The sequence below is a fragment of the Ochlerotatus camptorhynchus genome, unplaced genomic scaffold (genome assembly GCF_037179485.1).
Source record: "Ochlerotatus camptorhynchus isolate MF236.1 unplaced genomic scaffold, CSIRO-AGI_Acam_v1.1 ptg001184l, whole genome shotgun sequence".
Taxonomy (NCBI): domain Eukaryota; kingdom Metazoa; phylum Arthropoda; class Insecta; order Diptera; family Culicidae; genus Ochlerotatus; species Ochlerotatus camptorhynchus.
In genome coordinates this window covers 1-27,474 of record NW_027041549.1, presented here as the reverse complement: position 1 = coordinate 27,474, position 27,474 = coordinate 1, and the positions used below count along the sequence as shown (strand labels likewise).

The 27,474-nt window shown below is 38.6% G+C and overlaps 1 pseudogene; it reads left to right on the top strand.

The window, feature by feature from the left end:
• The first annotated feature begins 7,203 nt into the window (after positions 1-7,203).
• On the top strand, positions 7,204-27,468 carry LOC135716264 (arylalkylamine N-acetyltransferase 1-like; annotated as a pseudogene).
• Positions 27,469-27,474: the final 6 nt, after the last annotated feature.

Here is a 27,474-nt window from a genome sequence, read left to right as displayed (position 1 = left end):
GTTTAGTTACAAGGGGGGTGGCTTAAAAATTTTGAATTTTAGCGTTACGTTATTAATAAACACTGCCTTATAACTTGTAACAAAAGAAATTAATTTGCCGTTGCAAATTTTTCATTGCTAATTTATAGTATTTCCAGATGTTCGGCATGTATTTTCCTTACCGTGTATTTAAATCCAAAACATCGTTAAAACAGCAATAATATATTGTTTGTGATTTTATTTATTTTCAGTCGCTGAAGACTAGATTCCGTTCAGTGCAGCAGCATTTGAAACTTGCGTTGTTGATAAACCTAGTACTCGGGGAGACAATCATTTTTCCATATCGATCTCCATGATTGATTTGGGAGAATCATTTGGAATATAAATCTTTCACGGTCTATAAAAGTACACTGAGGCAAATAGACTTAATTTCATAAGGCTCGACTTATGAACGACACATATGAATAACATAAGCGTGAATTATAAAAGATTTTCATAACAACATAAACAAGGACATAGCTCTTATACGCCTTTAGCCTTTCCATTTAACCAAGCGTTAACGAACGAGTGGTCCAGACACAGGACCGTAATCTCAACGTCCATAATTCGGCTTCAGTCTGCTCCATTTAATTATTTTTTGTCAACATTATTTTTCATGTGGCAAATTTTATGAAATTCATATCGATTTCTTGTGGCTAAAATTCATAAGTGGTTCTTATGGAATTCTTACGTTCTTTTGCCTCGGTGTAGATGTTCCGGAACAAGTTGTTCAAGCCACCGTTCTCACTTTCTGCCCTGCCTGACACTATCGCTATCCTGGTTGAAGTTCTCCATGACCACTTGCGCTGCTTTTATTTCCTTATCTATCCACTTCTGGTGGCTATTGCTGCGTTGCTTTGTAACCATTTTTTGACCCCCAAGTAACACACAAAACATCTTTCTGAAAAAGAATTAGAACGACTTGTTGTATTAATGTATTATAAGTGATACATAAAACATCCCATGTTTTATATGAGGTTTAAAGATGTTTTCTATATACTTCCTAGAATTCAACATTTTCCAAAATAGTTTTCTTTTGCTTTTAACTTTAAATGTTATTTAAACGTGCATCTTATTGTTTTAATACCACTATAAAACTTGTCGTATGCAAAATCAATCTTAGTTGAATTTATAAAGCTCTTGAAGAGATTCCGCACTTTCCAGATTGACGTGGACATTGATGGCGCCATTGAGCCGGACTGTCACTTCACGCAGTCATTGACAATTTTTTATATGAGGTTTTCGGAGGTTTGTTATAAAGAAAGTTGAAAACACTCTTTTATGACATCTCATAAATTAATGCAACTGAAAAGGTGCAGGATGAGTTATAAGTAGTTGAAAATACATTTAAATAACACTATGGCAATTAAATGTACGCATTGCTGCTTATAAAACTTCTTTATGACGGATCGAAGCAGGCGTGTTGCACAAGAATATAATTTTCATGCCTTTGGCAAGAACATGATAGATACTTATTATTAACCTTTTATCAAGCGGAGTTGGTCTAGTTAGGAAGTAATAAGTCTTTCACACCAAAGACCTGTGTTCGAATCTCATGCTCATTTTTTTTTTAATTTTTTGCCGCTGGTTTTTATGATGTTATAAGAACAGTAAACTCTGCTACTTGTGCTTGTTAGGTTGTATAAATGTAATAAATGATGTATATTAAAGTATTATTGATTCTATACGTAAGTCATTAAAAAGTATTTTCAACTTCAGACAAACACGTCAAAAAGCTGTTCTGCAAAAAACAAAAATCTGAAAACATTCATACCTAAACAATAGAAACCATGTGAATGAGGATGTTCATAAACTACGTTGACCCCTCTTATGAACAGCCCTTTTTCCCGCCAATTCATGATCGATGTCCAATATCGAAAAAAAAACTTTTCTTCTGTAGTTATCTCAGTAAACAGTTTTTGAAAACTTCTTTAAGTTTACAATTTTGATTTTTGTTTAATTCGAAGATTCCGTTTATTTTTTGAAGTCTCAGTATATAGATAATTCTCTTTCAATTCTCAGATAATTCTAATGAGCTCAATCTGTGGCCGTTACATGAATTTTAATATTGGTGCATGATCATCAGATTGGTTTCAAAAACCACTTGTGACCGTCCTTGGACTGTCAAGTTATAAAACGGACATCAAGAATAATCTGTAACATTTAAATTTTTCATTGCATCCGTATTGTTTACTTAGGATATGTATAGATAATAATCCACACACAAATATGCATCGCTTAAATCGATGATAACCAATCGCATTACTTCAGAATGAACCATCAAAGCAAGTATTCTGAAAAAATGTATTTTCACAATACAAAGAAATAAATAAAATTCAGTATATCCACCTTTTTGTTAACTCGCGTAAACAAATGAGGCTCAATATTTTTTTCTATGGAATTCTCTTTATACACCTACGTAGAAACCTTTAGAATTTTTGAGGTAATATTGTAAATATTCCAAAGTTGTAAAAATGACACCTAAAACTATGCAAAATCATACAAACATTTTGTTCTACGCAATTCATATTTATTTTAGTTGGTGTATTTCATCTTTTAGAAGAGCTGAAATGAAAAATGTCAGGCTTGACAAAATTGCAAAATTTATCCTGGTATTTTTTAAAATCCATATTTAGATCCCGCACCCCTGTGTGCATACCTTAGCCCAAGGCAGCTGAAATTTTCTTCCGTACGCTTTATATCACCGTACTTCCCTAGCACTAATGCTAGATTGCTATCTGGGACTTCTGGTGGGAGGTCGTAAACTCTTACATATGCGTACCTCGGCTGACTTCCCATCGGCATAATGGAAAACTAACTGTTCACGGTTGTTTAGCAAACAATAAAGCATCGAATCTTCTGATTTGAACTTGATTAACATAGATTTTTCCTCCGCTATGCGATATATGTAGCGATCATCTGAGTGGGGTCCGCGTCCAGCGAATGCACAAAATTCGCAATTTCTTCCATAGATGATTTAGCAGAGTCATGCTCGAAACTGAACCTAATCGGCATCTTTATTTCAATGGACATCTCCAGTTTTTTTAATAGTCACTTTAACGCTCTTGGGTCATTCGTGACTTGTCTGGGGGTGAGATTTGAACTCGTGACTTTGGCGTGAGAGGTATGGATGCTAACCCCTACGCCGGGGTCGCCCCCTATCTCCAGTTGTTTGCTTCCAACTCCAAATGCGAACGAAGTTCAGACAATGAGCAAGCACCGCAACAATGAGTTGCTATCGGAAACCAAACTATCGAGTGACCCACACCGAAAAAACACACCCTGTCTGTGTTGACACCTAAGAGTGAACTGATTTTGACACATTTAACTTGTCATTTTCACATTCAGAGAGTCACAATCAACGATTTAATGATTCGTGAGCGTTCAATCAGGTGAGCACTCCCGAATCGTTTAATCGCTGATTGTGACTCTCTGAAAGCATAATTTATGTGTCAAACACACAGGTTTTATGTATTGCCGGCGCCGGTGTTGTAGTGGTAAGCGTGACTGCTTTCTGACCCCAATGTCCGTCGGTGATTGGCACTAGATTATGGAACAGAAACCGACGTTAAATAGAGGAATGAAGGTTTAATGTATTAAAAACATACTTTACAACCTCTTTTTGTTATTTACAATATAATGATTTCATAATTCCGCAAAACAATTTTTATTGCGAAGGGAGAAGCAGCAACCCTGGTTGACGAACCCACCTTATCTTTTTTTCCTTTGATTTGTTTTCCGTCGATCTTGTTTTCCGTTCTGAGCACCAATGCTACCGACGCCAGGGAGGCAGCTCCCACACCTGGACCCTACCATCAACCCATGAACCGCGGACCAACGGCTTTTCTACTGAACGGATTTTAGTAAAACTTGAAGCAAATAAAAGAACTGTGTCTTGACTATCATATTAACATAGAAAATATCATCTGTTATTTACATATGTCCGGTACTGTAAGTCACTCTGTTGCATTTTAAGTTCACTTTCATTGACACAAGCATGATTCAACTTCGTTGGATTTGCTAACGTAATTGGTATAATACAGCAATGACCCGACATTTTTTATTAATAATTTCATTCAAGCGTAATTCCAACTCTATCTAATTAATCTTCTAGATGGACGTTTAATGTATACACGCAAACCAAAAATCTATTACAATGAATGTTAGTTCCGTTTCCTATCTGCCTCTGTTCATGAACATCGCAACGAATGTTATAAATTGACCATGCAGGCGATGTAATGGTTTTTTGTCTTTTTTATTTCGTGTTCTATCTACGCTTTCGACTAAAACTTGTAGAACGACGCACATTGTAGAACATTGTAGAACGACGCACACACTTGCCTCGAATCTCTCCAGCAGAAAAAGCATACGAAGTCGAGTATGCGAAAAATGAGCGCTTCATGTTTGCTTTTATGCTATCCATATTCAGAAGCATGGAGAGAGCAGTGGAGAAAGCACATGTCTGATATTCGCAGCGTTCCTGGTTCGAGTTCAGTCGGCAATCTGTTTCCTATTTTTTTCGACATAACTACAGTATGCAAAAACGGTTTATCCACCCCCCTACCAATTTACTTTTTTTTTTGTTTTTCTGGTGAAAATCAGTTTAATTGTATGAGTGTTCTTCCATTTTTTTAAATTTTTTTTTATATATATTGTGGACAACCATGGCTTCTTAAGAGCTACTTTGGCCTTAAGACTTTTCTCATGAAGACGATTTCGTACGGATTGTGGTGTCAGTTGAATGGAAAACTCGTTTTCAATCTGTTTCGCAATTTTCGGAGCTGATAGTCCCCGGTCCAGCTCCGCCTTCTTCACGATAGCTCTGTCAATTCGGTCAGTTGTCTTTGAAGGACGCCCCGATCGCTTAGCTGGTAAGATAGAACCACGCTTTTTGTACATCTGCACAATTCTATTGACCGTATTTTTGTAAAACTGGACAATATCAGCAATATCACGGTAGCTTTTGCCAGTTTTGTGATGTTCAATAATCAAATTTCGGATACTGATCGAAATTTGGTCTTTTTTGGGCATTAAATAAAAAAAACAAATAACTTCCAATTTTGAACACAAATCTGAAATTTTGAGCACGAAAACTTCAAGAGCACTAAATGACAGATAGACACAATGTTTACATTCGATAAAGTTGCAGAATACACACCAAAACTCTGTAAAACACACTTAAGTCATAGTATCCGTTTGGGGGTGGATAAACTTTTTTTGCGTAATTTTTTATCATTTTTCATAGTTTATCACATGAAATCTCAAGAAAAGATATAAACGCCGTATTTTCAATGGCAATGTGATAAATAAACATAAATTGATAAATCATGGAGGAACACTCATAAAATTAAACTGATTTCCACCAGAAAACAAAAAATAATTGTAAATTGGTAGGGGGGTGGATAAACTTTTTTTGCATACTGTAATTTACCTCACTAATACACTCTACATTTTTCGGTCTCCAATTTTCTTGCATTTTACCGCAGCTAGGTATATCGCATCCTCGGTTCATGCGGTCTCCTCTGATGATTAATCCCTCCTAATTGTAAGCGAATCTTACATCCCCCGATTGGGTGTACTTATGCTTTAATAAGACCTTTGAAAAACACATGAGTTTCTTAGAACACTAGAAAAGATTTTCAAAAAGGAGCTGACAAAATCGGGTCATTACTGTAATAGGTATGAACTCAAAAGTGACGATGTGCTTCTTTAGACTATTTGATACATGTAAAATAAACGAATCCCTCAATTTGAAATATAGAAGATAACGCTTCAGCTCTGCCTAACAAACATCCTAAATTTTTAATTGCTATCTTATCCATTTAATACATAATAGCCTTCTTTTTGCTTGAATAAGCTATTATACAGCTTTTAATGTATGGTGCATAGAACATTTCCCTCGATAGAATTGGTCGTTATGCGTAAGTGATGAAGCCTTTTCCTCTAAAGGTTGAATTGATTCCTTGATTTCACAAGGTTTTCCAGATATAGCTCAGGCTGTATAGTTGCCAGAATAATGGAAAGCAAGATTTTGTTTTGATCTAGGTGCATTTACATGTCTGAACTTTCAAATTAGTACATAAATTCAAGTAAAACAATCAATATTACAAAAGTTTTTGACTCTAAGAAACCAATTGGTTTCTCAACAATCTAAGTAGGGTTAACTACCCCATTTCCAGCCTATTAAGCACAATCCGCACTTAGTTTTTCTTAATCTAGCGCAGTTTAGCACCAAACGGAATGTTATTATTACTGATGACTTCCAAATTGATTTACCTTTCCGCATGTACCGTAAGATTTGATAAAGAGAAACCAATCGTTGAGATATTGTCAAAAGTCTAACACTGCTTCTTGACGCCAAACTCGGCCTACGGATTATAAACGCAGCCTAACGCATTGAAACGACCAATGAATTCACTTCGGCCTATCGGATGAAGATAAAAATCGCGCTCCGCTTCTTTTCCTTTGGTTTGTTTTTTCCGTCGATCTTGTTTTCCGTGCTGAGCACCAATGCTACCGACGTGCCAGGAAGGCAGCTCCCACACCTGGACCCTACCTATCGACCCATCAACTCATGAACCGGGGACCAACGGCTTTACTTCCCATCCGAAGGAAGGCGTGATCAGAGATGTTATGCCTCAGAACATCCCAGCGGCGCCGACAGGTATTGAACCCAGGCCTGCTGGGGTGAGAGGTAATCACGCTTACCACTACACCACCGGCGCCGTTGTCCGCTTCTTTTGTTTTTGGGAATAATGGGTGCAAACATTCATATCACGCGTTCTCATTGACTTCGTTCCGTAGCTTATTAACTAAAGTATCGTACCAAACACATAATTGACTTGTTAACTCTGTAATCAAGGATTTATTTGAAGTTTTCTGTTCGATAGGCCCAAAATAGGCGATTAGGCTGAAGTAGTTCTCTGTCCTAATTGAATTCAGTCTTATTTATTATATCTTAGAATGAAATTTCTTCCTTCCACTGTGATGTGCTGACAATCAGCAACTTAAAATGATAGAGCGAACATTAAACACACATCGCTATTTTTTGGTGTAGGGTTTAAAAAGGTACAATTATTTTCCCATGCTTCTTACTAAATAACGCTTCGTTTGCATGGCTTCATTTTTTTTATACTACCTCAGTATTTTCATTACACAATTCAAGACTGATAGTGAATGAGCGCATAATTCAATTTTCCCCTTTCTTTAGCTATCAGAGCTGTTACCACCGTTGGGACGTATGGCTTCAAAGATGTCGACCGCTAGCAGTGGTGTTGAGGGGGCAGTCAAGCCTAGCTCAACCGAGGATTGCACCCCATCGGATGAGATTGACACGAACATTTCGATTGAGTTAATTACAGTAGACGACGCTGAGGATGTCCTGAAATTGCTGAAAAAGTTCTTCTTCAAGGTGAGATAGACAGTAAGGATTTTATTCCCCTTTGTGACATTTAGGGGACGACAACCCAAAATGCACTCCGGCGCAAAACGCTCAATGCGATTTATCATTACATTCCCGTTTTTAATTCATAAATTTGACAAGCCATTTCGGCACAAAAAATCTCAGAATTAGAGTGCAATAGCTATGAAAAACCAAATCCAGCGTTTTGTCCGGTGTGTATTTGTCCCCTATTCTACCCTACTTCTCCGTTTGCTCTCCATCTGTTTGCTAGATAGGTACAACTAAAGCCCTACAGTAAAAGCATGGACGTCTGTCAAAAGTTGTTCCAATCGAACCGTCAAAATGCACCGCTTTGCTCGATTGGAACAGCTTTTTTCAGTTTTGTGGTGACAGTCGTCCATACTTTAACTAGAGGGCTTTAGTTACAACACCTTTGCGATATTTGATGCTAGTTAGCTAGGGTAGATATACATATATATATATAATATATCAATTTCCTCGAATTATGGCTTATGGGAATCCCATTGGTAATAATTGGAATACATCATAGTAGGAACATATGCCCATAACTGGTACACCCACCCTATCTCGTTTAGAACCACAGACGGGTGTCTTTTGTACATAACGACCGATGCTATAAACGAGGAAAACGAGATAGTAACATTTTATATAAGAACATGCGAAGAAAATCGTAGGATTTTCGCAGGAGACATGGAAAGTGAGATGCTTTTTGAATAATTCATGAGCATGTATCAAATTATGCATGCTGAAGAGATTATGTCTGGAATAAATTTTACGCTTTGATGGTAAATCTCGGTGGGAAGGTGGTCTCAAGTGGCTGTCACTGTGCAATGTACGAGCTGATAGCATGAGCTGATATTCAATTTCCAAATACAAAATAATGTAAATTTTTAACTTGAACAAAATCGACGTTCAATCGATAAAGTTGTAACCATCGACTTAATAATATAGAGAAATTAAATGCGTATCGTTAATTGTGCAAATTATTCGATCTGTACGAGATTAATTTTTTCCTTGATTTGTTTTCCGTCGATCTTGTTTTCCGTGCTGAAAGGCCGCTCCCACACCTGGACCCTACCTATCGACCGATCAACTCATGAACCGGGGACCAACGGCTTTACTTCCCTTCCGAAGGAAGGCGTGATCAGAGATGTTATGCCTCAGAACACCCCGGCGACGCCGACTGGGATTGAACCCAGGCCTGCTGCGTTGTGCGAGATTAATATTAACCACATATTTTTATATCATGCAAACGTGATAAAGCTACACATCCATAGGAGCTAACCACAACGGAATAATTTTATATTTTAGCATAAGCTACCGTAAAGTAAAGTGAGGTAAGTAGGGTGGCAAAACTACGCACTGGCCCGCAAAAAATGGATAAGCATTCGTAGTATTGAAACCGCTACTGAATTTATAATTATTAGAAAAATATAGTGTATTTTGAATGATTCACCTATAGATCTCATTGGAAGTACTATCACCCTAGTATTATGAAGTGGCCCACAATTGTAGGTGACCTATGGTGATTCAGAATGTTCACACCAAAAATTGGTCAAAACCATGGAGCTTCTATATTTTTTTTCCTCGCTCACATAAATTTGATTTTAATCGTAAAATTAAGCTTAGGATCTCAGCTTTTTATGAAAAATAATCTAGAATTTCGATCTGTTTATATAAAATAGCGTCAAAAAAAAAAAAACAAATGGCTGTATATTTGATTGATTAACATGTTTCAAGATGCATTTTGTTTATTTCTTATTCATTCTGGGCTAAAATTCATAATGATGAAAAAAAAACTGTACTAGAATGATATTCTAGATGAAATGAGATCAGGAGACCGCTTACGGTCCGCGGGCGGCACGTTGGGCAGCGTTGACCTATTAAATTAGAATAGAAGGTAATTTCATGTGAATGAACTTTAATTTATTTTTATTCATTTTTTTTTCTAATTCGGGTTGAACTTTGTATGTGTGGTGTGTAAATGTTTTAGTGTAATGGTCATATCGATGACGTATCTGTGCAGAGTTTACTTCTGTTTACTTCTCGGCAGGTACAGCAACGATCGAGGGGTCCGTCGAACCACTGCGATGTTTTACTGACAAGGTGGTCTTGTTGCAAATGCGTTCACTTTGAGAATCGATCGATGCCCACAATACATTCAGGAATGTGTATCTCCCGATGAACGTAACATGCTCGATGTACCTATTCTCTTGCTTTTGCCAGATCACCTCTCTTCCACTTTCTTTCAGGTAAGTATAGGAAATCAGGTCCGCTGTACCAGATGCTGTTGGATTGAAGTACGGTCCAGCTCCCCACTATCAGACACTCGGTACGCTACATACGGACTGTACTTGCGAGGATCTGCACTAATTCAACTGAGGGCTGCTCTTGAGTGGCTCCAAAATACCCGCTGGCGGTCAATAACGTATTTTTCGAGACGCGTACCCAGCACGCAGGCCTGAAGCTCCAATCTCGAAGGTACGAAGCGCAGGCACAAGCGTCACGGCTGCATTGAAGAATGTATGTAATTGAATTCGCTAGAGCTGTGGCCCCTGCATTTCGAAAGTAGCATCTTGGAATCCGAACGCTGTTGATATGATCGATGATCTCAGTCCATTGGCACCATTGCTTGAACAACCTACCTTCTCATCCCACCCATTCCTAAACGCCAAGCGCTTTGAATAAGTACTTTACCGAAGACCAAATACGGCGTGAGAAATGAGAAATCCCATTGGTTCGAAGAGGGACATCACACACCGGAGAATCTGTTTCTTCGTTGGTTTATGGCATCTCCACGCGCTGAGCAACAGAACTCATCGAACTTTGTCATCCAACGCATTCCCAGGACTCGTTCAGATTGATCCATTTCGTCCAGACACATTTGCTTCACCGGATGCTGTTGACTCTCACGTAAATGCTGAAGGACCGTTGGGCTATTCAAACACCATTTCCGGATCTCGAACCCTCCTCGTTAGTGAATCTGTCGGACTTCAGATGCAACTTGTTTAGCCTCGTTGTCGGTAGTAAAGCTAACTAGGTAGTCGCCAACGTAATGGTTGAAAACTATTCCCTCGACAGCTCGTGGCAATTCCTTCTCGAACAATCTTGCGTTGGCGTTCTTGACGTACTGTGCGATGGCTGGAGAACACGTCGCACCAAATGTAGCATCGTCGGAATACTTGAGGTTCTTCCGATGGGTACTCACGAAACAAGAAACTTTGTGCAGAGCGATCCGCACCTCTCTTATGGCACAAACGAAGTGACAGACGGAGCGGCTCGAAAACTTTGGTGACTAACCTGCTATTTCAATTTTTCAGTGTACCACATGGCAACACCACTACTACTGGATTGTACCACATGGCAACACTACTACTGGATTGTACTAGCAATTTCACCACATGTATTAGAATGTTTTGGTTCTATCTCTTTCACTCTACTCAAAACTGAAATGCATAAAAAAAATGACAAAATGATACACTCTTTGCACACTGTCAAAGAATCATTGTACACAAAATCAACTTTGTTCAAATCAAAACAAAAAAAATAACCCATCTGGTTAGCAGCTTCCAAGAAAATTCTATTACAATGAACCACATTATTTTAATGGATTTCTTCGCCAGTTAGTCGTCTGTCACTTCGTTTGTGCTTATGGACTTGATGGAACATCTCTTTCACATCTGCCCTTTCAGCCACAGCATATTGCCGGAACCGAAAAACTACAAAGCACAATGGGTGTAAATATTCATCAGCTCATCGATTGGTAGACTCTGCATAGGAAAATCCAAAGCTTGGATTGTGTGAACGTCGTTTATTCCATACCGTTAAGGATTTCCGCAGCAGGAGATGAGGATCGAGAGACGCTGTGGGTCAGGTTCTTCCCTGGTCATGTCACAGGTCCACTTCAAGCAGCGTGGCTTGTTGTACCCGGTAACGCTTAATTCCTTTGCCAAGCTGCATGCTTGGCATACACAGTTTTGGTCACGAACTGCTCATTTGCTAATAACTTTACACAGAGTTGACAAAACATAGTTCTTTTTGAAGCAGTAAATAGAATAGCGTTTAAGCTTGTTATTGATACATAAAACAAAGTAGATTTTAATTCTAGTAGGGTTAACTACCCCATTTCCGGCCTATTAAGCACAACCCGCACTTAGTCTTTCTTAATCTAGCTCAGGTTAGCACCAAACGGAATGTTATTAATACTGATGGCTTCCAAATTTATTTACCTTTCCGTATGTACCGTAAAATTTGATAAAGAGCAACCAATCGTTGAGATATTGTCAAAAGTCTAACACTGCTTCTTGACGACAAACTCGGCCTACGGATCCTAAACTCGGCCTAACGCATTGAAACGCCAATGAATTCACTTCGGCCTATCGGATGAAGATAAAAATTGATTCGGTCAGAGCGCTTCTTTTGTTTTTGGGAATTATCGGTGCAAACCTTCATATCATGCGTTCTCATTGACTTTGTTCGGTAGCTTATTAACTAAAGTATCGTACCAAACGCATAATTTACTTGTTAACTCTGAAATCATGGATTTATTTGAAGTTTTCTGCTCGATAGGCCCAAAATGGGCGATTAGGCCGAAGTAGTTCTCTACCCTAATAAACTGTATTGGTTTTTGCGTTGTAAAAATGAAGTGAGCAATGCTCGCTGCACATCTCGGACTTTAACTAATTTTTGCATATTTATAGTAAGCTATGATTCTAATCTATCAATTAATTTAAAGAAAAACAAATTTCAACAACTGAGTAAAAAGTTATTTACAAATGAGCAGTTGGTGTGTAAAACTGTGTATGTCAAGCATGTCAAGCTGTTTTCGATCATGGTTACGGATGTCCCTTCGTCTAAAAATAATGTGATCGGAAGTATACGGAAAAGTAACGAAAGTACGGATGCTTTGTTGAGGTGATACTGTACATGCAACTCGCTGGATCCTCCCTTTCCCTTCGAAACGCAAGAATGTAATAGTGGATTGTGCCGATATTGACATCCGTCGACCTCACAGTGTTTCGTACTGCGGCACGCTCTCCACCCGTGACAAGCAGGTTCAACACAGTTCCAAACTTTATACTTTGTTCCAGCAGTCGTCGACCGATAAGGCGAAGTACAGCACAAGCAATCCACCTTTCCCACTTCAGCGTGAATCAAATACCGATCTCGTTACTTCCGGCGATCCTGTTTGTTGTATCGATCGAAAGTAGCGGACACGTACGACACGCTGTAGGCATCGCTTACGATCTCTTCCATGAAATCGCTGAAGGTCTTCATACTAGCCTCCGTTTAGCGGCACTGGTGGTGTAGTGTTAAGCGTGATTACCTCTCACCCCCGCAGGCCTGGGTTCAATCCCATCTCTGATCACGCCTACCTTCGGAAGGGAAGTAAAGCCGTTGATCCCCGGTTCATGAGTTGATGGGTCGATGGGTAGGGTCCAGGCAAAGGAGAATACTATGATGAAACTGTCGTAAGAAAAACTTTCCATTTTAGTGTCCTTTTCACGGTCCGTTTCATCCAATGAATACCCCCCCCCCCCTATGCAAGGTAATTTTGTGGATTTACTGCCCCTTAGGTAGAGATGAAATTTTCCGTTTTTTTTTCAAAACACGCACACCAAAATCAGAGATGTCCCAATTTTTAATTACTCGATTAACAACTAATCGATTATTTTTTGTTCACTGTGCTGTCATTTGTTTGAAACGATGGGTGATGATCCTCTGGAGAAGTTAATGCTTATGTCGGCATGATATAACCGATTACAAATATTTTCCTTTTGGTTCGTTAATCGAACCAAATTTCTCGAAAATCGGCCATCACTAGATGAATGAGAAACGTCATTTCAAATATAAGGACCGTACATAAATAATGATACAATTTTAAAGGGACCGGGGCTAATCACAAATTACGTCCCCACGATAACTGGAATAAACACGAGTGCTGACGGGTTGGTCCAGGTGTGGGAACTGCCTCCCGGTAGCATTGGTGCTCAGCTCGGAAAACTTGATCGACGGAAAACAAACCAAAGGAAACAAAACCTCCCTTTGCTTTTTACGATGTCCAGCCCACCTCATTCGATACTCAGCAGGTAATTTATCCCCCAAATCCTTGAACAAAATCGAGGGGGGCGACTCTATCTACGATGCAGGAAAAAATGTGTTTTGCTGTGGTTAGCTCCGCGCACGCTGAGTAGATAGAAAGAAGATTGATGATGATTCTGAAAATTTCCTGCAAAAAGATGATGCGCGATGCAAGTGCGATGCGAGAAATGAAAGAAGATTTGTTCGAAGATTTGTTCGAAGATTTGTTCGAAGATTTGTTCGAAGATTGGTTCGCTAGTGTGAGATTTTTTGAACATCTATAATTGAGATTTAGATGTATCGCCCCCCGCGAACAAAATGGGGTTCGCAAGATGATCGTACAGGTGTGCAGCGATGATCGTTTCCAGCTTGTCAATCTTTGGCAATGGTGCTGTTCTCACCCTTTCAGCTAGTGATTCGATAAGTAGCTCGGAACGTCCGTAGCGCATTTTGAGCGTTTGGATCACTAGGGGGACTGAAGCCGGTAAGATCAGACGACTGCGTCCAAAATCCCCGTCGCTATACCCACAGGCATCGGTAGGGTACTCGTATTGGCTAATGAAGACGGGCCAATCAGCTGGATATACCGAAAATGTTAGCAGGTTACGTGGTAAAACTTGCATCTCGCAGGTTCGGTGATGCCGCAGCTCGTTCGGGGGTCCTTCGCTGGCTTCCCACGAATATCGGATCAATTTAGTTTAGTTGCTGCTCATCGTGTGGGAGCATGGGTATGAAATTCGCATGTACGCTTACTGGGTTCGGTGGGTTTCGTTGATAACTCGTTTCTTTTGGCCTACGTGCTAGTGAGCTCAGAAGACGAGGTTCTGGTTCAATAATCAACTGCGGCCTATGAGGCGTTGTTGTTGCGGCTCATTAGTAGCATTTCGCTGCTTCATGGGCGAGCAATGTTCTAGTGGGAGCATTCTGGGGTTTTGCTCTTTAGAATTAGCACCGTTTTCTCTGTTTCCATCTAGATTCACGTTTCCGGGGACTAGCTAACCCAGGTAAAGGAAAGCTTTACTTTGGAGGTTGACTCGGTTTCTAATAAGCTTTACGTACAGCACCTTTGCTGACGTCCGGCTAGGATGGCTTCAACATTCCGTACGGATCCGGAACACTTCCCGTTGGATGTAGCTGCATTTTGCACCTCGATAAGTAGTCCTGCAAAGCTATAATTTGCTCGAGCGTTAGATCAGATGGTTTGTCATCTCGTGGCTGCAACAAATCTTTCATTTTTCCTAAATCCATCGGATGTTGCTCTCCGGAGGGCGGTGCACAGTGGGCAAAAATTTACAAAATCCACGACAAAATTGAACATCTTGGCTGCCAAACGGTTTCTGCTAACATGTTATACATATTCTCAAAGGAAAAACTCGATTGGTGGTGGCCTCATTGACCGGAGACTTTTGCGTACCGAGATAGAGGGGATGAACCCGAGTTCCCGGTAAAGTAGAAAATGCCACTATCTATCGACATAATTTTACACTTTACTTAACGTATATTACTGGAAATTGATAATACTGAGTATATATGGTGTTAAGATGCCATATACGCCCACAGGGAAACTCTACTGGCCTAAAGGAGGATCCTGAACCGATAAAATAGCCACATTATAAAAAATGTCCTCGAACCTTGTGATTTTTTCTATTTTGTTCAGAATGAAGAGATCAAAGCGTATTTAATATGTACAGCAGTTCCATTTCAAATAAAGAATTTTTTTTAAATTTTTTAATCGGCCTTCTATGATTATGTTGAAACTTTGCACAGTTGTTTGTTACTGTCCAACATTCTATTTTACATATTTGGTTCCCCAGTTTTGTACACGACTAACACTTGAAAAGGGCTTATGCAAAAATGATACGAACCAAATTTTTAGCGATGAAAGCACCTATGTGGCCAAAAAGGCTACCAATGTATTTTTTTTATCGTCACGAGGGGTAAACCAAATGAAAATTTGTTTAATATTTTACATGAATGTATTTCAGCATATTATTTTATTTGATGACAACAGTGACATCAACTGGTGAACACTCGTGTTTATTTCAGTTACCGTGGGGACGTAATTTGTGATTAGCCCAGGTCCCTTTCAAATTGTATCATTATTTATGAACAGTCCTTATATTTGAAATGACGTTTCACATTCATCTAGTGATGGCCGATTTTCATTCGAATATCGATTATCGAACCGAAAAGTAAAATATTTGTAATCGGTTATATCATGCCGATATAAGCATTAACATCTCCAGAGGATCATCACCGATCGTTTCAAACATGTGCTGCACATTGGTGGGAAAATGGCAGCACAGCGAACAAAAAATAATCGATTAGTTGTTAATCGAGTAATTAAAAAATGGGACATCTCTGATTTTTGTGGGATTGTTTTGATCCAAATGAGCGCAAAATTTCATCTCTACCGAGGGGGCAACAAAACCACAAAATTACCTTGAATACCTTCATCTTAGTATTCATCCTTGGTGACATGTCAGACAAATTTTAAAGTAATATGTAATTATTGAAAATAATGTGACTCTTACGTTTGTAATAAGTGCCTCGATAAGTGCTATATTTGCGCCCCTCGATTGTAATTGAATGATTGTTGTTGACCTTTTTCAACGCTAGATGGTGCGTGAAGCAATATTTTGCGGGTCGCCATTGCAATATTTGGAAAAGGCATGAATGGATCATATTGTTAATATGATATATTTGGTATTACTTTATCTAAACTACAAAAAAAATAAAAAAAAATTGAGTTATTTTTTTTTTTTGATTACTTTGATTTTTTTTGGTAAAAAAATTATAATTTTTTACAGTGTATATTTTTTTTTTTTGGAAGGCACAATACTTTTCGCAACTTCTTCTAAGACACCATCTCGATCAAACAAATCGTTCACGAGATATATATTTTTCTATTGATGCGCATCATTTTTGCATAAGCTCTTTTCAAGTGTTAGTCGTGTGCAAAACTAGGGAACCATATATGTAAAATGGCATGTTGAGCAATAACAAACAACTGTGCAAAGTTTCATCATAATCGTAAAACGGTCGATCCGAAACGATTTGCGAATCTGTGTGGAACTGCTCTGTAAACTATATTTTGGGGTACCACCCGCAGCACCTTACAGGACTGGCTTCGAATTTCTACTTTTGGAGCTTTTTCACCATTTACTTCACTGAAAGGCTCCTAACAGAATTTATTCCATTCAATTCCGCAGACTGCTTCTCAATCAAATCTTCAATATCCTTTTGATATTTCCGTTCCAAAAACTTGCGCTCTAACTCCATATTCATGGCCATTCGTGCAAGCTCGCGCACTTCATTAAGCCGCTGCAGTTCCAGTTGCAGTCTGGCTTGACGCGCGGAAGAAGTAAAGGTGACAACAATCGACGGAGCAGGAACAGGGAGGCACTTGATGCACACCCATTCACGATCTTCTATAGAGTCCGTGACCCCATCACAAGACATATGCCACCAGCCCTCACAATGATCACAACAGACGAAGTTTTCGGCGGAGTTGGGGCCACACAGCCGAGCATTGAAGCGTCCGCCTCCGGCATTCCCTGGGAGTAGTTTAATCCTTCACTCATCAATGATTCTTTGAAGAATGTTGTGAAAGGAAGCAGATAAAATATCGTAGTCGACACTGGGATTGAAAGCTTTATTTAAAGTAGCTTCAATGCTAAAATATATGAAACGAACGTTATACATCATCTAAGTCGAAAACTCATATTTAGAGTCACAATAAAGTGGTTCCGAATAATCACCAATCAGGTGTTCTAATCCTTTGCTCTCTCTAATAACGTTCCTGTTGAGACCGAAACATAATGGTAAATCTATTGTACTGACAAGTAATAAGTTATGCAATTCATACTCGTAAATATCTGTATGAACCTAGAGCCGAATACAATTAATCTAGGTTATTCCAAGGGGTACAACCTGTAAGCTAAATAGAGGATAAATCAAGTTCATTTTATACTTATTAACTAGACATACTGTGAATTCAAAACTAATCACTAGCGAACGAGAATTTACGGGACTTCAAATAGTAATTCAAATTATTTAATATTAAGAAAATATAGCACATAATAGATATCAAATTTGCGCAGAACACGTTTCTATCAGTCCTCATCGACAATATAAACAATCCTATTCATTGCTTGGATTCGGTGGCACCATTGTTCTCTCACTTGACCCATTCCGGAGCTGTCAGCCTTCTAACGTCGTATGACTGGGCTGCCAACCTGACGGTCGCTGTGGCATCAAAGGTGTGCAGCACGGATGAGGCTGGCGAGCTGCACAGCAAAAAAATAATTTTGATATCACGTCAAAGTGGATGCACTACAATCATGTCGAAAATATGGTGTAATATTACTTGCTAAAAAGGACAAAATTATTATTAATACAATGCATGAACTGACATTACGCTGCTTTTACTGCATTTGTTTATTTATGTGGTCATAAAAATTACATGAAATTTTCGACATGATTGTAGTGCATCCACTTTGATGTGATATCAAAATTATTTTTTTGCTGTGTGTATGTTGTTTGGAACGAGGGTGACGCGCTTGGCATAGATTGCCCACAGCAGCTCACAACGAGCAACTGAATCCGATCAGTAGCGGTGCGGCTTCTTCGATGAACCAAGGGCTCTTGTGGGCAGCCTTGATAGCTAGCTGCTTGCGGGGAGCCTATCGTTGTGTACTGGAGAAAAATGTACAACGCCACGCACCGAAAGCACCGCTGCTGCTGCTGCTGATGATGATGACCAGACACCATGCGGTGATTGAATAACCACCGTTCGGTGAGACCGGATAATATTCGATTGTGTTAGGGAAAGCGCTTTTCGCAGGCAATCGGCAAAAATTTTAATTATCATAGCAATAGTTGCATATTTATGCAATTTTCAATAGTTACCTTTTCAAAACAGATAAAGTCTTAAATTTAACTCTTTTGTAGAAAAATTTACTATTGATTGGCGTATTAATGGGGTGTTTACATCTGTACGGATTTGATGGCGCTAGTTTACTAGCCAACTAGCACTAATTTCAGTTGTTCCTGAAATCTCATGCTGGTAGACGCTGATGCCCTCTTTACATTATGCTGGTGAGCTTTTTGCTAGCAGCTGGCTCATTAGCGCTAGTAAAATACTATAAGTGTAAACGCCCCATAAGAATTAAAATCCATAATCTCTGGATCAAAATCAGACCACTTTCATGCCGCGACCGACTTTGGTTTTTGAAATTGCACCCCCAATTCTGCCTTTAAAATACGTGGTATGTGAGATATAACTTATGGGAACTGAAATCATGTGGGCTGCAGCTCGCTGCTTGCGGACAGTCTTTCGTTGTGGACTGGAGAACAATGTTCAATGCCACGTGCCGGAAGCACTGCTGCTGCTGATGATGATGATGACGGACACCACCACACACGGTGATTGAATAAGCACCGTTCGGCAACACCGGATGGAATTCGATTTTTTTTTTTTTTTTTTTTTTTAAACTCACTTTAACACTCTTGGGTCATTCGTGACTTGTCCGGGGGTGAGATTTGAACTCGTGACTTTGGCGTGAGAGGTATGGATGTTAACCACTACGCCGGGGTTGCCCCCAATGGAGATTTTGAAATCTGTGTTAGGAAAAGCACTTTGATCACCATTGCAACAGTTGGACATTTGTGTAATTTTCAATAGTGACTTACTGAAAATTGATAAAGTGTTCATTTTATCAGATTTGTAGAAAAATTTACAATCGATTGGCTTGTTTAGAATTAAAACCCATCCGCAGAAATAGCAAAAACTTTTTCTGCAGCAGTACACACTTGCAATCCAATTGCATGTAACAACATAGAAAATGAACTGCAGAGCGCCGGTGATGAACCAGCCCCAGCGGGCGAATGCTAGGAAATAAAAAATATGGAAACCCGACACAGTCGCCTTCAGGAAAAAAAAAGAAATGTTCTTGGACGTCCACGAAGAACTTGGAATTTCACGAAATGACGCCTTAGAAGACCTGAAGTCATACCGAGCGTTCTTATCCAGCGAACGCACACAACGACTGCAGCAAACTAGGGAGGCTCACGAAAATTCTACAGTCTTCAATATTTTCATTAACATTAACAATTGCGACTGAAATTCTGGTAAATAATAATAAAGAAAATATTTTGTCAACCGACGCACTTCCAACAATTTCTTCACATAAACAGAATGCGACTGAAATCTTGGTTTACTGTCAAAGTTTTAATCGCATAAAAAGCCCAGCCAAAATGAAGGAAATATTTAAAAATTTATTATGCCCATCCTTTTCGGTAATTCTGGCAACTGAAACAAGCTGGAATGAAAGCGTCCGAAGTGAAGAAATCTTTGCAAGTGCATTTAATGTATTCAGATACGACAAGAATTTTCATGCGTCTCAGAAGAAGTCAGGAGGCGGAGTCCTCATAGCTTTTTCGGGCAATTTTAACTCAGAAATCATCTCTACAGCAAAATGTAATGAATTTGAGCATGTTTGGGTGAAATCTCACATAGCAGGTGATATACACGTGTTCGCTTCAGTGTACTTTCCACCAGACCATGCACATAAAAACACATATGAAACATTCTTCCAAAATGTTGAACAAATTATATCTCAATTTCCTCCTGAGGTGAAAGTTCACATCTAAGGATACTTCAACCAACGCCATGCCGACTTCATTCTGGACTCTGAAAATAAAAGTATCTTACTCCTAGTCTCCTAGTTTTTTTGGTTTTTTTTTCCTTTGGTTTGTTTTTTCCGTCGATCTTGTTTTCCGTGCTGAGCACCAATGCTACCGACGTGCCAGGAAGGCAGCTCCCACACCTGGACACTACCTATCGACCCATCAACTCATGAACCGGGGACGGCTTTACTTCCCATCCGAAGGAAGGCGTGATCAGAGATGTAATGTCTTCTCCTAGTCGTTATAATGAAACAATTCAGTTCATTTGCGACAAAACTGCTAATTTAGGATTGAACCAAATCAATCACATTAAGAAGCAACAAAATTGTTATTTAGACTTTTTACTTACGAATATTTATGAAGATTGCTGTGTGACCGATTTATTAAACCCATTGTACACAATTGAACAGCAATTGAATATTCTTTATTTGTACACGAATACCAAAGACCCAACGACTGCGAATACGAGTAATTTTATGAATACAAATTAGCAGACTACGAAAAAATCAAACATAAATTAAACAGCGTCAATTAGCATATAATGAATGAAATGTCGAAACTGCTGTAGACATCTGCTACCAAATTTTATTAGGAAAAATTTCGGAAGAAATACCTTTGAAGAAAAAAAAGACGCTACAGAAGCACTAAAAATCCAGTCTAACAAACCTATTGACAGAGTTATAAGTGTTCAAACCCTGACCACTTTTCGTACCGCGGTCAATTTTGGTTTCTTGAAATTTCACCCCCAATATGTTGCCGAAAGACGTAACAAATGTTATTGGTTAATTTGCATCAAATACGTTTGTATTGTATTCCTTTCAGTCATGCCAGACCCCCTTCACTCCTTTGATTTTATAGAGACTGTTATCTGTGCCAAAAGGTTTGGGACGAGACAACGTTGAACTGCAGCGTTGGAAGCAAACACGCACACCAACAACTATGCATGTATGAACCCACATCACTCAGCGTACGGTACAGCGCAAATCAAAACACGTAGCGGTGTCATCACTCATTGTCATCATTCAGCTTTAGCAGCTTTAGATTGTGTTTGCATTCACCGGTGTTGATAAATACAACGTTATACCTTCGTTATAAAATTGGAAAGCAATCATTATTTCAACGTAATTTTTGAATAGAATGCGTACTACGTTGGCCAAGGAAGACATTTCGACACGAATCAACAATCGTTCCCAGGAATGGAAACGCTTATCTGGGATTGATGATGAGCATGCGTTATATCAAAAGTACGCTTCCTTCACATAAAGTTGCGTGAACGCGTAGCATATGCTCCATTCTACTTAATTATAGAAATAAGCGAAGCATAGTGTGGCAATTTTGTTTTCCCTTAAAGGGTGTACCGTTTATTTATTTCATTTCGTCAAGCCAGTGTAGACTACATACAATGATTATTACAATGTTTACTTACATACTATGCATTAATTCTATTCTGTTTTAGCTTAGTTTTTGTTTGCTGCTTGGACATAGTGATGTCAATAGTTCCGCAATGCAAATTATATAAACGTATCATTCCATTGATTGGGTATTTTTTGCATAGTTTGTTCTGTACGATTTTTCAGAAAATAAATTCCGTGTTCTAAGATATCGACAAGGTGTGTAAAAGTTTAATTGTGCGAGAATTTCTGCCGAATCTATGCGCATTGAAATAATTTCGTTGATAAAGAAAAGCATTACAAATTGGCGGCACTTCTTAAGTGCTTGTATATCGATGAGCATGCAGCGTGCTTCATAAGATGGTAATGGAAATGCAGTCCAATTCAATTTGCGTAATGCATATAAAAGGAATTGTTTTTGGACAGATTCTATGCGTTCTTCGTGTATGGAAATGTATAGATTCCATACTAGGTGGCAGTATTCCAGAATTGGCTTTACATATGTGGTATATAATAGCTTAATAGTGTATGGGTCTTCGAAATTATGACTGAACCTTTTAATAAAGCCTAGCATTCTGTTTGCTTTACTAATGGTAGTATTATAATGTTCTATAAAAGTTCGTTTGGAGTCTAGGATTACACCTAGATCTCTTACAATTTTGCTTTTTTCTACTATTTGGTTGCCTAATGATATTTCAATATGCGGTGTTTCAATTTTTCTGCTAAATACTATTGCGGTACATTTTTTTTACGTTCAGTTGAAGTAGACTTTTACCACACCAGGTGTTGAATATATTGATTTCATTCTGGAATTCTTCTGCATCGCTAGAATTACTTATTTCCATAAAGAGCTTCATGTCGTCTGCATATACAAGCAGTTTTATTTTTTTAAGTATGTAGCAAATGTCATTTATGTACAAAATAAAAAGAAGTGGGCCTAAATGAGAACCCTGGGGTACCCCAGAGGTGACTGAAATTGGTTCTGAAAGTTTATTTTGAAAGCGGACTATTTGTTTACGATGTGTTAGGTATGATTGAAGCCAATTCAAAAGTCCAGGCTCCATTCCTATTTTCTGCAATTTTAGGATTGATAATGGTATGTCGATGCGGTCCAATGCTTTACTGAAGTCGGTGTATAGCGCTTCAACGTGCTTGCCACTGTCCAACGCTTTAATATTGAAAGATACATATCCTAGAAGATTAGAGGTAGTTGAGCGACTTTTAAAAAAGCCGTGCTGTTTACTTGTAATTAGATTTTTCACCTGCTGAAAAATATTGCCGTTTACGATTGATTCAAAAAGTTTTGGAATGCAAGAAATAATAGCAATTCCACGATAATTGCGAATGTCTGATTTTGCACCTGAATTGAAAATAGGTACCAAATAAGATGATTTCCAAATTTCAGGGAATTTTCCATTTTTCCGAGACATGTTGAAAAGACGCTCAAGAGGAAATGCGAGTTCTTCAGAAAGGTTTTTCAAAAATATGGGTGCGATGCCGTCAGGTCCAGACCCTTTCGACGCGTTTAAGTTTTTTAGTGCATTGAGGACTTCATGTTGAGAAAGTTGGTTTTTTTTTTCCTTTGGTTTGTTTTTTTCCGTCGATCTTGTTTTCCGTGCTGAGCACGAATGCTACCGACGTGCCAGGAAGGCAGCTCCCACACCTGGACCCTACCTATCGACCCATCAACTCATGAACCGGGGACCAACGGCTTTACTTCCCATCCGAAGGAAGGCGTGATCAGAGATGTTATGCCTCAGAACATCCCGGCGGCGCCGACTGGAATTGAACCCAGGCCTGTTGGGGTGAGAGGTAATCACGCTTACCACTACACCACCGGCGCCGTTTAAAGAGAAAGTTGGTTGACAGAGATGTTTTTAGAAATTTCAGGAATGAATGCAAAGAAATCGCGGTCACGATCTTCTTCGGAAAATGTGGTGTATACTTCTTGGAAGAAATTTGCAAAGAAATTGCAAATTTCAGAAGAATTCTCACCTACATTTGTATCCAAATTCATTCGCGAAGGAAAATTGCTACTTTTTAATTTCGTGTTTACATAATTAAAAAAGTTCTTAGGACATAACTTGACTTCATTTTCGACTTTGCGGTTATAGTCCTCATATGCAGAGTTGATGGCTGTATTTAATTGATGGCTGTATTTAATTGGCGTTGTGATAGTTTTGCAAATCGGTTTCAGTTTTTTTTTTCTTTTTGTATAGTTTATGAGCTTTCTGTTTTTTATTCTTCAAATTTTTCCGTTGTGGATTGAACCATGCGGGTAGTTTATTATTTTGTGTCCATCTTCTTTTTTTTAATGGTACAGTTTCTAAAATTAGGCTTTGAAGAATTGAGTGAAATTTTTCTACTTCAGTATCGACATTTCCTTCAATATTTGTTAAATTTATTGTACATAGTCTAGCTTCTTCATTATTTGCTTTATGGTATTCCAGCACTTCCTCATATTCCCAGTCGCTGGAGGAAGAAGAATTTTGTACGAAGATTGAGTATTCAATTGCTGTGTGAAACACTTAATTTTTCCATAATGCTGTATACACACAGAAGTCTTCAGTACAATTTGTAAATAAAAGGTTTTGGTTATGAGTTTTGTTGATTTTTTACATGCTTTATTTGATTAAGACCAAAATAAGATATTTTGTCGAATAATAATTGTAATGTTTCGTCTTCACCTACGACTGGGAGTAAAAATTATTCATTTTCAATGTCTGTAATAAAGTCTGCGTTTCGTTCATTGAAGTCGCCATAAATATGCAATTTTACTTCTGGTTCCATATTTGACATTATAGTTTCAATAATTTGAAAAAAAAAAGTTCAAAAGACTGCTTGTGGGCATGTTCAGGTGGAAAATACACCGACGAAAAAATGTGTATATCACCGGCAATAAGTGCTTTGACCCAGACATTTTCGAATTCCTTGTGCTTATTTGTTATGATTTCTTCAGTAAAGTCAGCATTGATGGCAATGAGCATTCCACCACCAGACTTTTTATTACAGAGTTGAAAATTCCTGTCGTGCCGGAATACATTAATATTGTTTCCAAAAAAATTCTTCGCTTCTGACGCTTTCGTCCCAGCTTGTTTCAGTTCCAAGAATTATTTGAAAAGAAGAAGATAGAATGTTCTGGTGGATTTCTTTCATTTTAGCTGGGCTTTTCATGCGATTGAAATTTTGGCAATGCACCAAAATTTCAGTCGCATTCTGTTGAGGAAGTGAAAAGATTTTTGGAGGGTCAGTATTACTTACATTAGCAGTGGCTACCTCATGTAGAGTGTCGTCATTCGATAATAATAATTCCCTTGCATGGGAATAGTCGTCGTTACTTCCTCTAGTAGAGTGTGTCAGTGCCGTTGAAAATTTGGAGGACTGTAAAATTTGCGTGCGGCCTCCCTAGTTTGCTGCAGTCGTTGTGTGCGTTCACTAAGTAGGAACGCGCGGTGTGAATTCAGGTCTGCCAAAACGTCGGTGCGTGGAATTCCGAGTTCTTCGTGAACGTCTAGGAAAATTTCGCGTAAAAGGGTATTTTCCCTTGGTAGTCCTTCTACTGCCAGCATTAAAGTTGCACTAGTTTTAGTGATTCCGCGAAACAGTGCGTGCGCGAATACCTTGAGGAGGATCTGTCGCATCGTATCATCGGAAAAAGTTGGGAATCGCGAATTCCACGGTGTCTGGTATCATAAAACGGTTCGAAAAACGACTGACTGTTTATCGGAAGCGATAATCCGGAAAAAAGCCGTCAGGTCAACGAGAACGATCACAAACGCGTGGTTGGGGCCTTTAAGCGGAAATCGAACGCCCCAGTTCGAGATGTGGCTAAAAAGTTACATGTGAGCAAGACTTTCGTGCAGAATACCAAAACTCGAGCTGGACTACGTAGGTTTAAGGTTCAGAAGTCCCCAAACCATGACGAGAAACAGAATACGGTCGCAAAAAGCCGTGCCGGGAAGTTGTACGACCAGAAGTTAACGAAACCACACTGCTGCGTAATGGATGACGAGACATATGTGAAGGCGGACTTCAACCAGATTCCAGAAAACCTGTATGTGACTGCCAAGGATAAGTGTGATGTTCCCGAGAACCCCCGGAAACAGAACATGTCGAAGTTCACCAAAAAGTTCTTAATTTGGCAAGCGATTTGTACTTGCGGAAAGCGGAGTTTTGGCTGCAAAAAGAAATCATTATTATTTCAACAATCCAGTATCTTTGTTTGTAAAAAAAAAAAATCTTTTCGAATTAACAAGAGCTTTTATAGTGTTGACGTAAGTTGTCAAATTTGGCAGCTGGGTCAACAACAAAATATGTTTGTTTTTAAAAGAGATTTCTTTTTGATTCAATGATATTTATTTTATTAAGCCTGAAAATATACGCAGTAGAAATAAAAATATGTTAATTGATTCAATTTTTAATAATTAAAAATAATCGCATTTTATGTTTTGTTTTCTATTTGTAACAAACAGAATTTAAATTGAATTGAAAAAAAAAACCTTTCTGAGGCATAACATCTCTCCGGTTCATGAGTTGATGTGTTGATAGGTAGGGTCCAGGTGTGGGAGCGGCCTTCCTGGCGTCGGGAGCATTGGTACTCAGTACTGTTTATATTTTGCAACTGAAGCATACTTACTTACGTCTAGAGCTGAATCAAACGAGATTTTTTTTTGTTATTGTTTACATTTTTGTCCGGGTGAAAACGACGGAATGGTTGGTAGTTATTTCTGCATACATGGCCCGGGGAATAGACACAACAAATAAATGTTAAACTAAAACTAACTATTGTTGGCTTAATAAAAGAATATTGTTATTTTTACAATAGTTGCAGTTGAAGAGTGGCTTATTAAAACAAAAAGAATCTTATTTTGAATTAATTTGAATAAATATTATCGAAACAATAAAATGCAATATCATTTCAACCGGAATTGTTTGTTTAAATACAAATAAAGTTTTTTTTGGTTCAATGCAAACAATTTTCTCTCCGTGTACCACTACACCACCGGCGCTGCTAGCATTTTGTGGCAATGTTCATTATATAATATTTAATTTTACTATTTATTATCTTTCTAGGACGAGCCTTTAAACACATTTGTCAATCTTGGCGAATGCAAGGAGCTAGAAAAATATTCCACAAAAAATCTTCATGACCACTGTTCCTACAAAGCAGTCAACGGGCGAGGCGAAATTGTGGGAGTGAATATCAACGGATTGATCAACAAACCGGTAATGTCATTTTTGTTGTTTTGTTTTTATATTTACATTCTTAGATTTTTTTTATTTTAAATTTCAGAAAGAGACTGATGATGCTTCAGAAAAACTGGCTGATGGTTGTGATCATCCCAAGTTTAAGAAAATAATGGCCCTTATGGACTATGTTGACGAACATTTCAATATTTTCGATTTGTATCCCGACGTTGACCGTTTGCTGGATATTAAAATTATGTCGGTGGATAGCCATTATCGTGGCTTGGGAATAGCTGGAAAGCTCACAGATCGTACTATGCAGTACGTTAAGGAGAACAATATTAAATTAGTGCACGTTTTTATGCAGTAGCCATTTCTCAGCACGTGTGATGGAAAAGATGAGCTTTGAAGAGGTCTACAGACTACCTTACAGCGATTACTTGGTTAATGGAGAACAAGTGTTCAATCCAGAGCAGCCTCATAATGCAGTTCGTATTTTAACAAAAAGACTGGCCTAAAATAGCCGCTAAAAGTAACTATTATAAAGCAGCAATATGACTTCGAAACCATTAGTTTTTATCTCAACATGAATACCTTCGATGGCATCTACAGTAGTCAGTTTTCGTGGTTTAACGATTTAAGAACCGTGTAGCACAAATATTGTGCCATTGGAAGAAGTTGCAT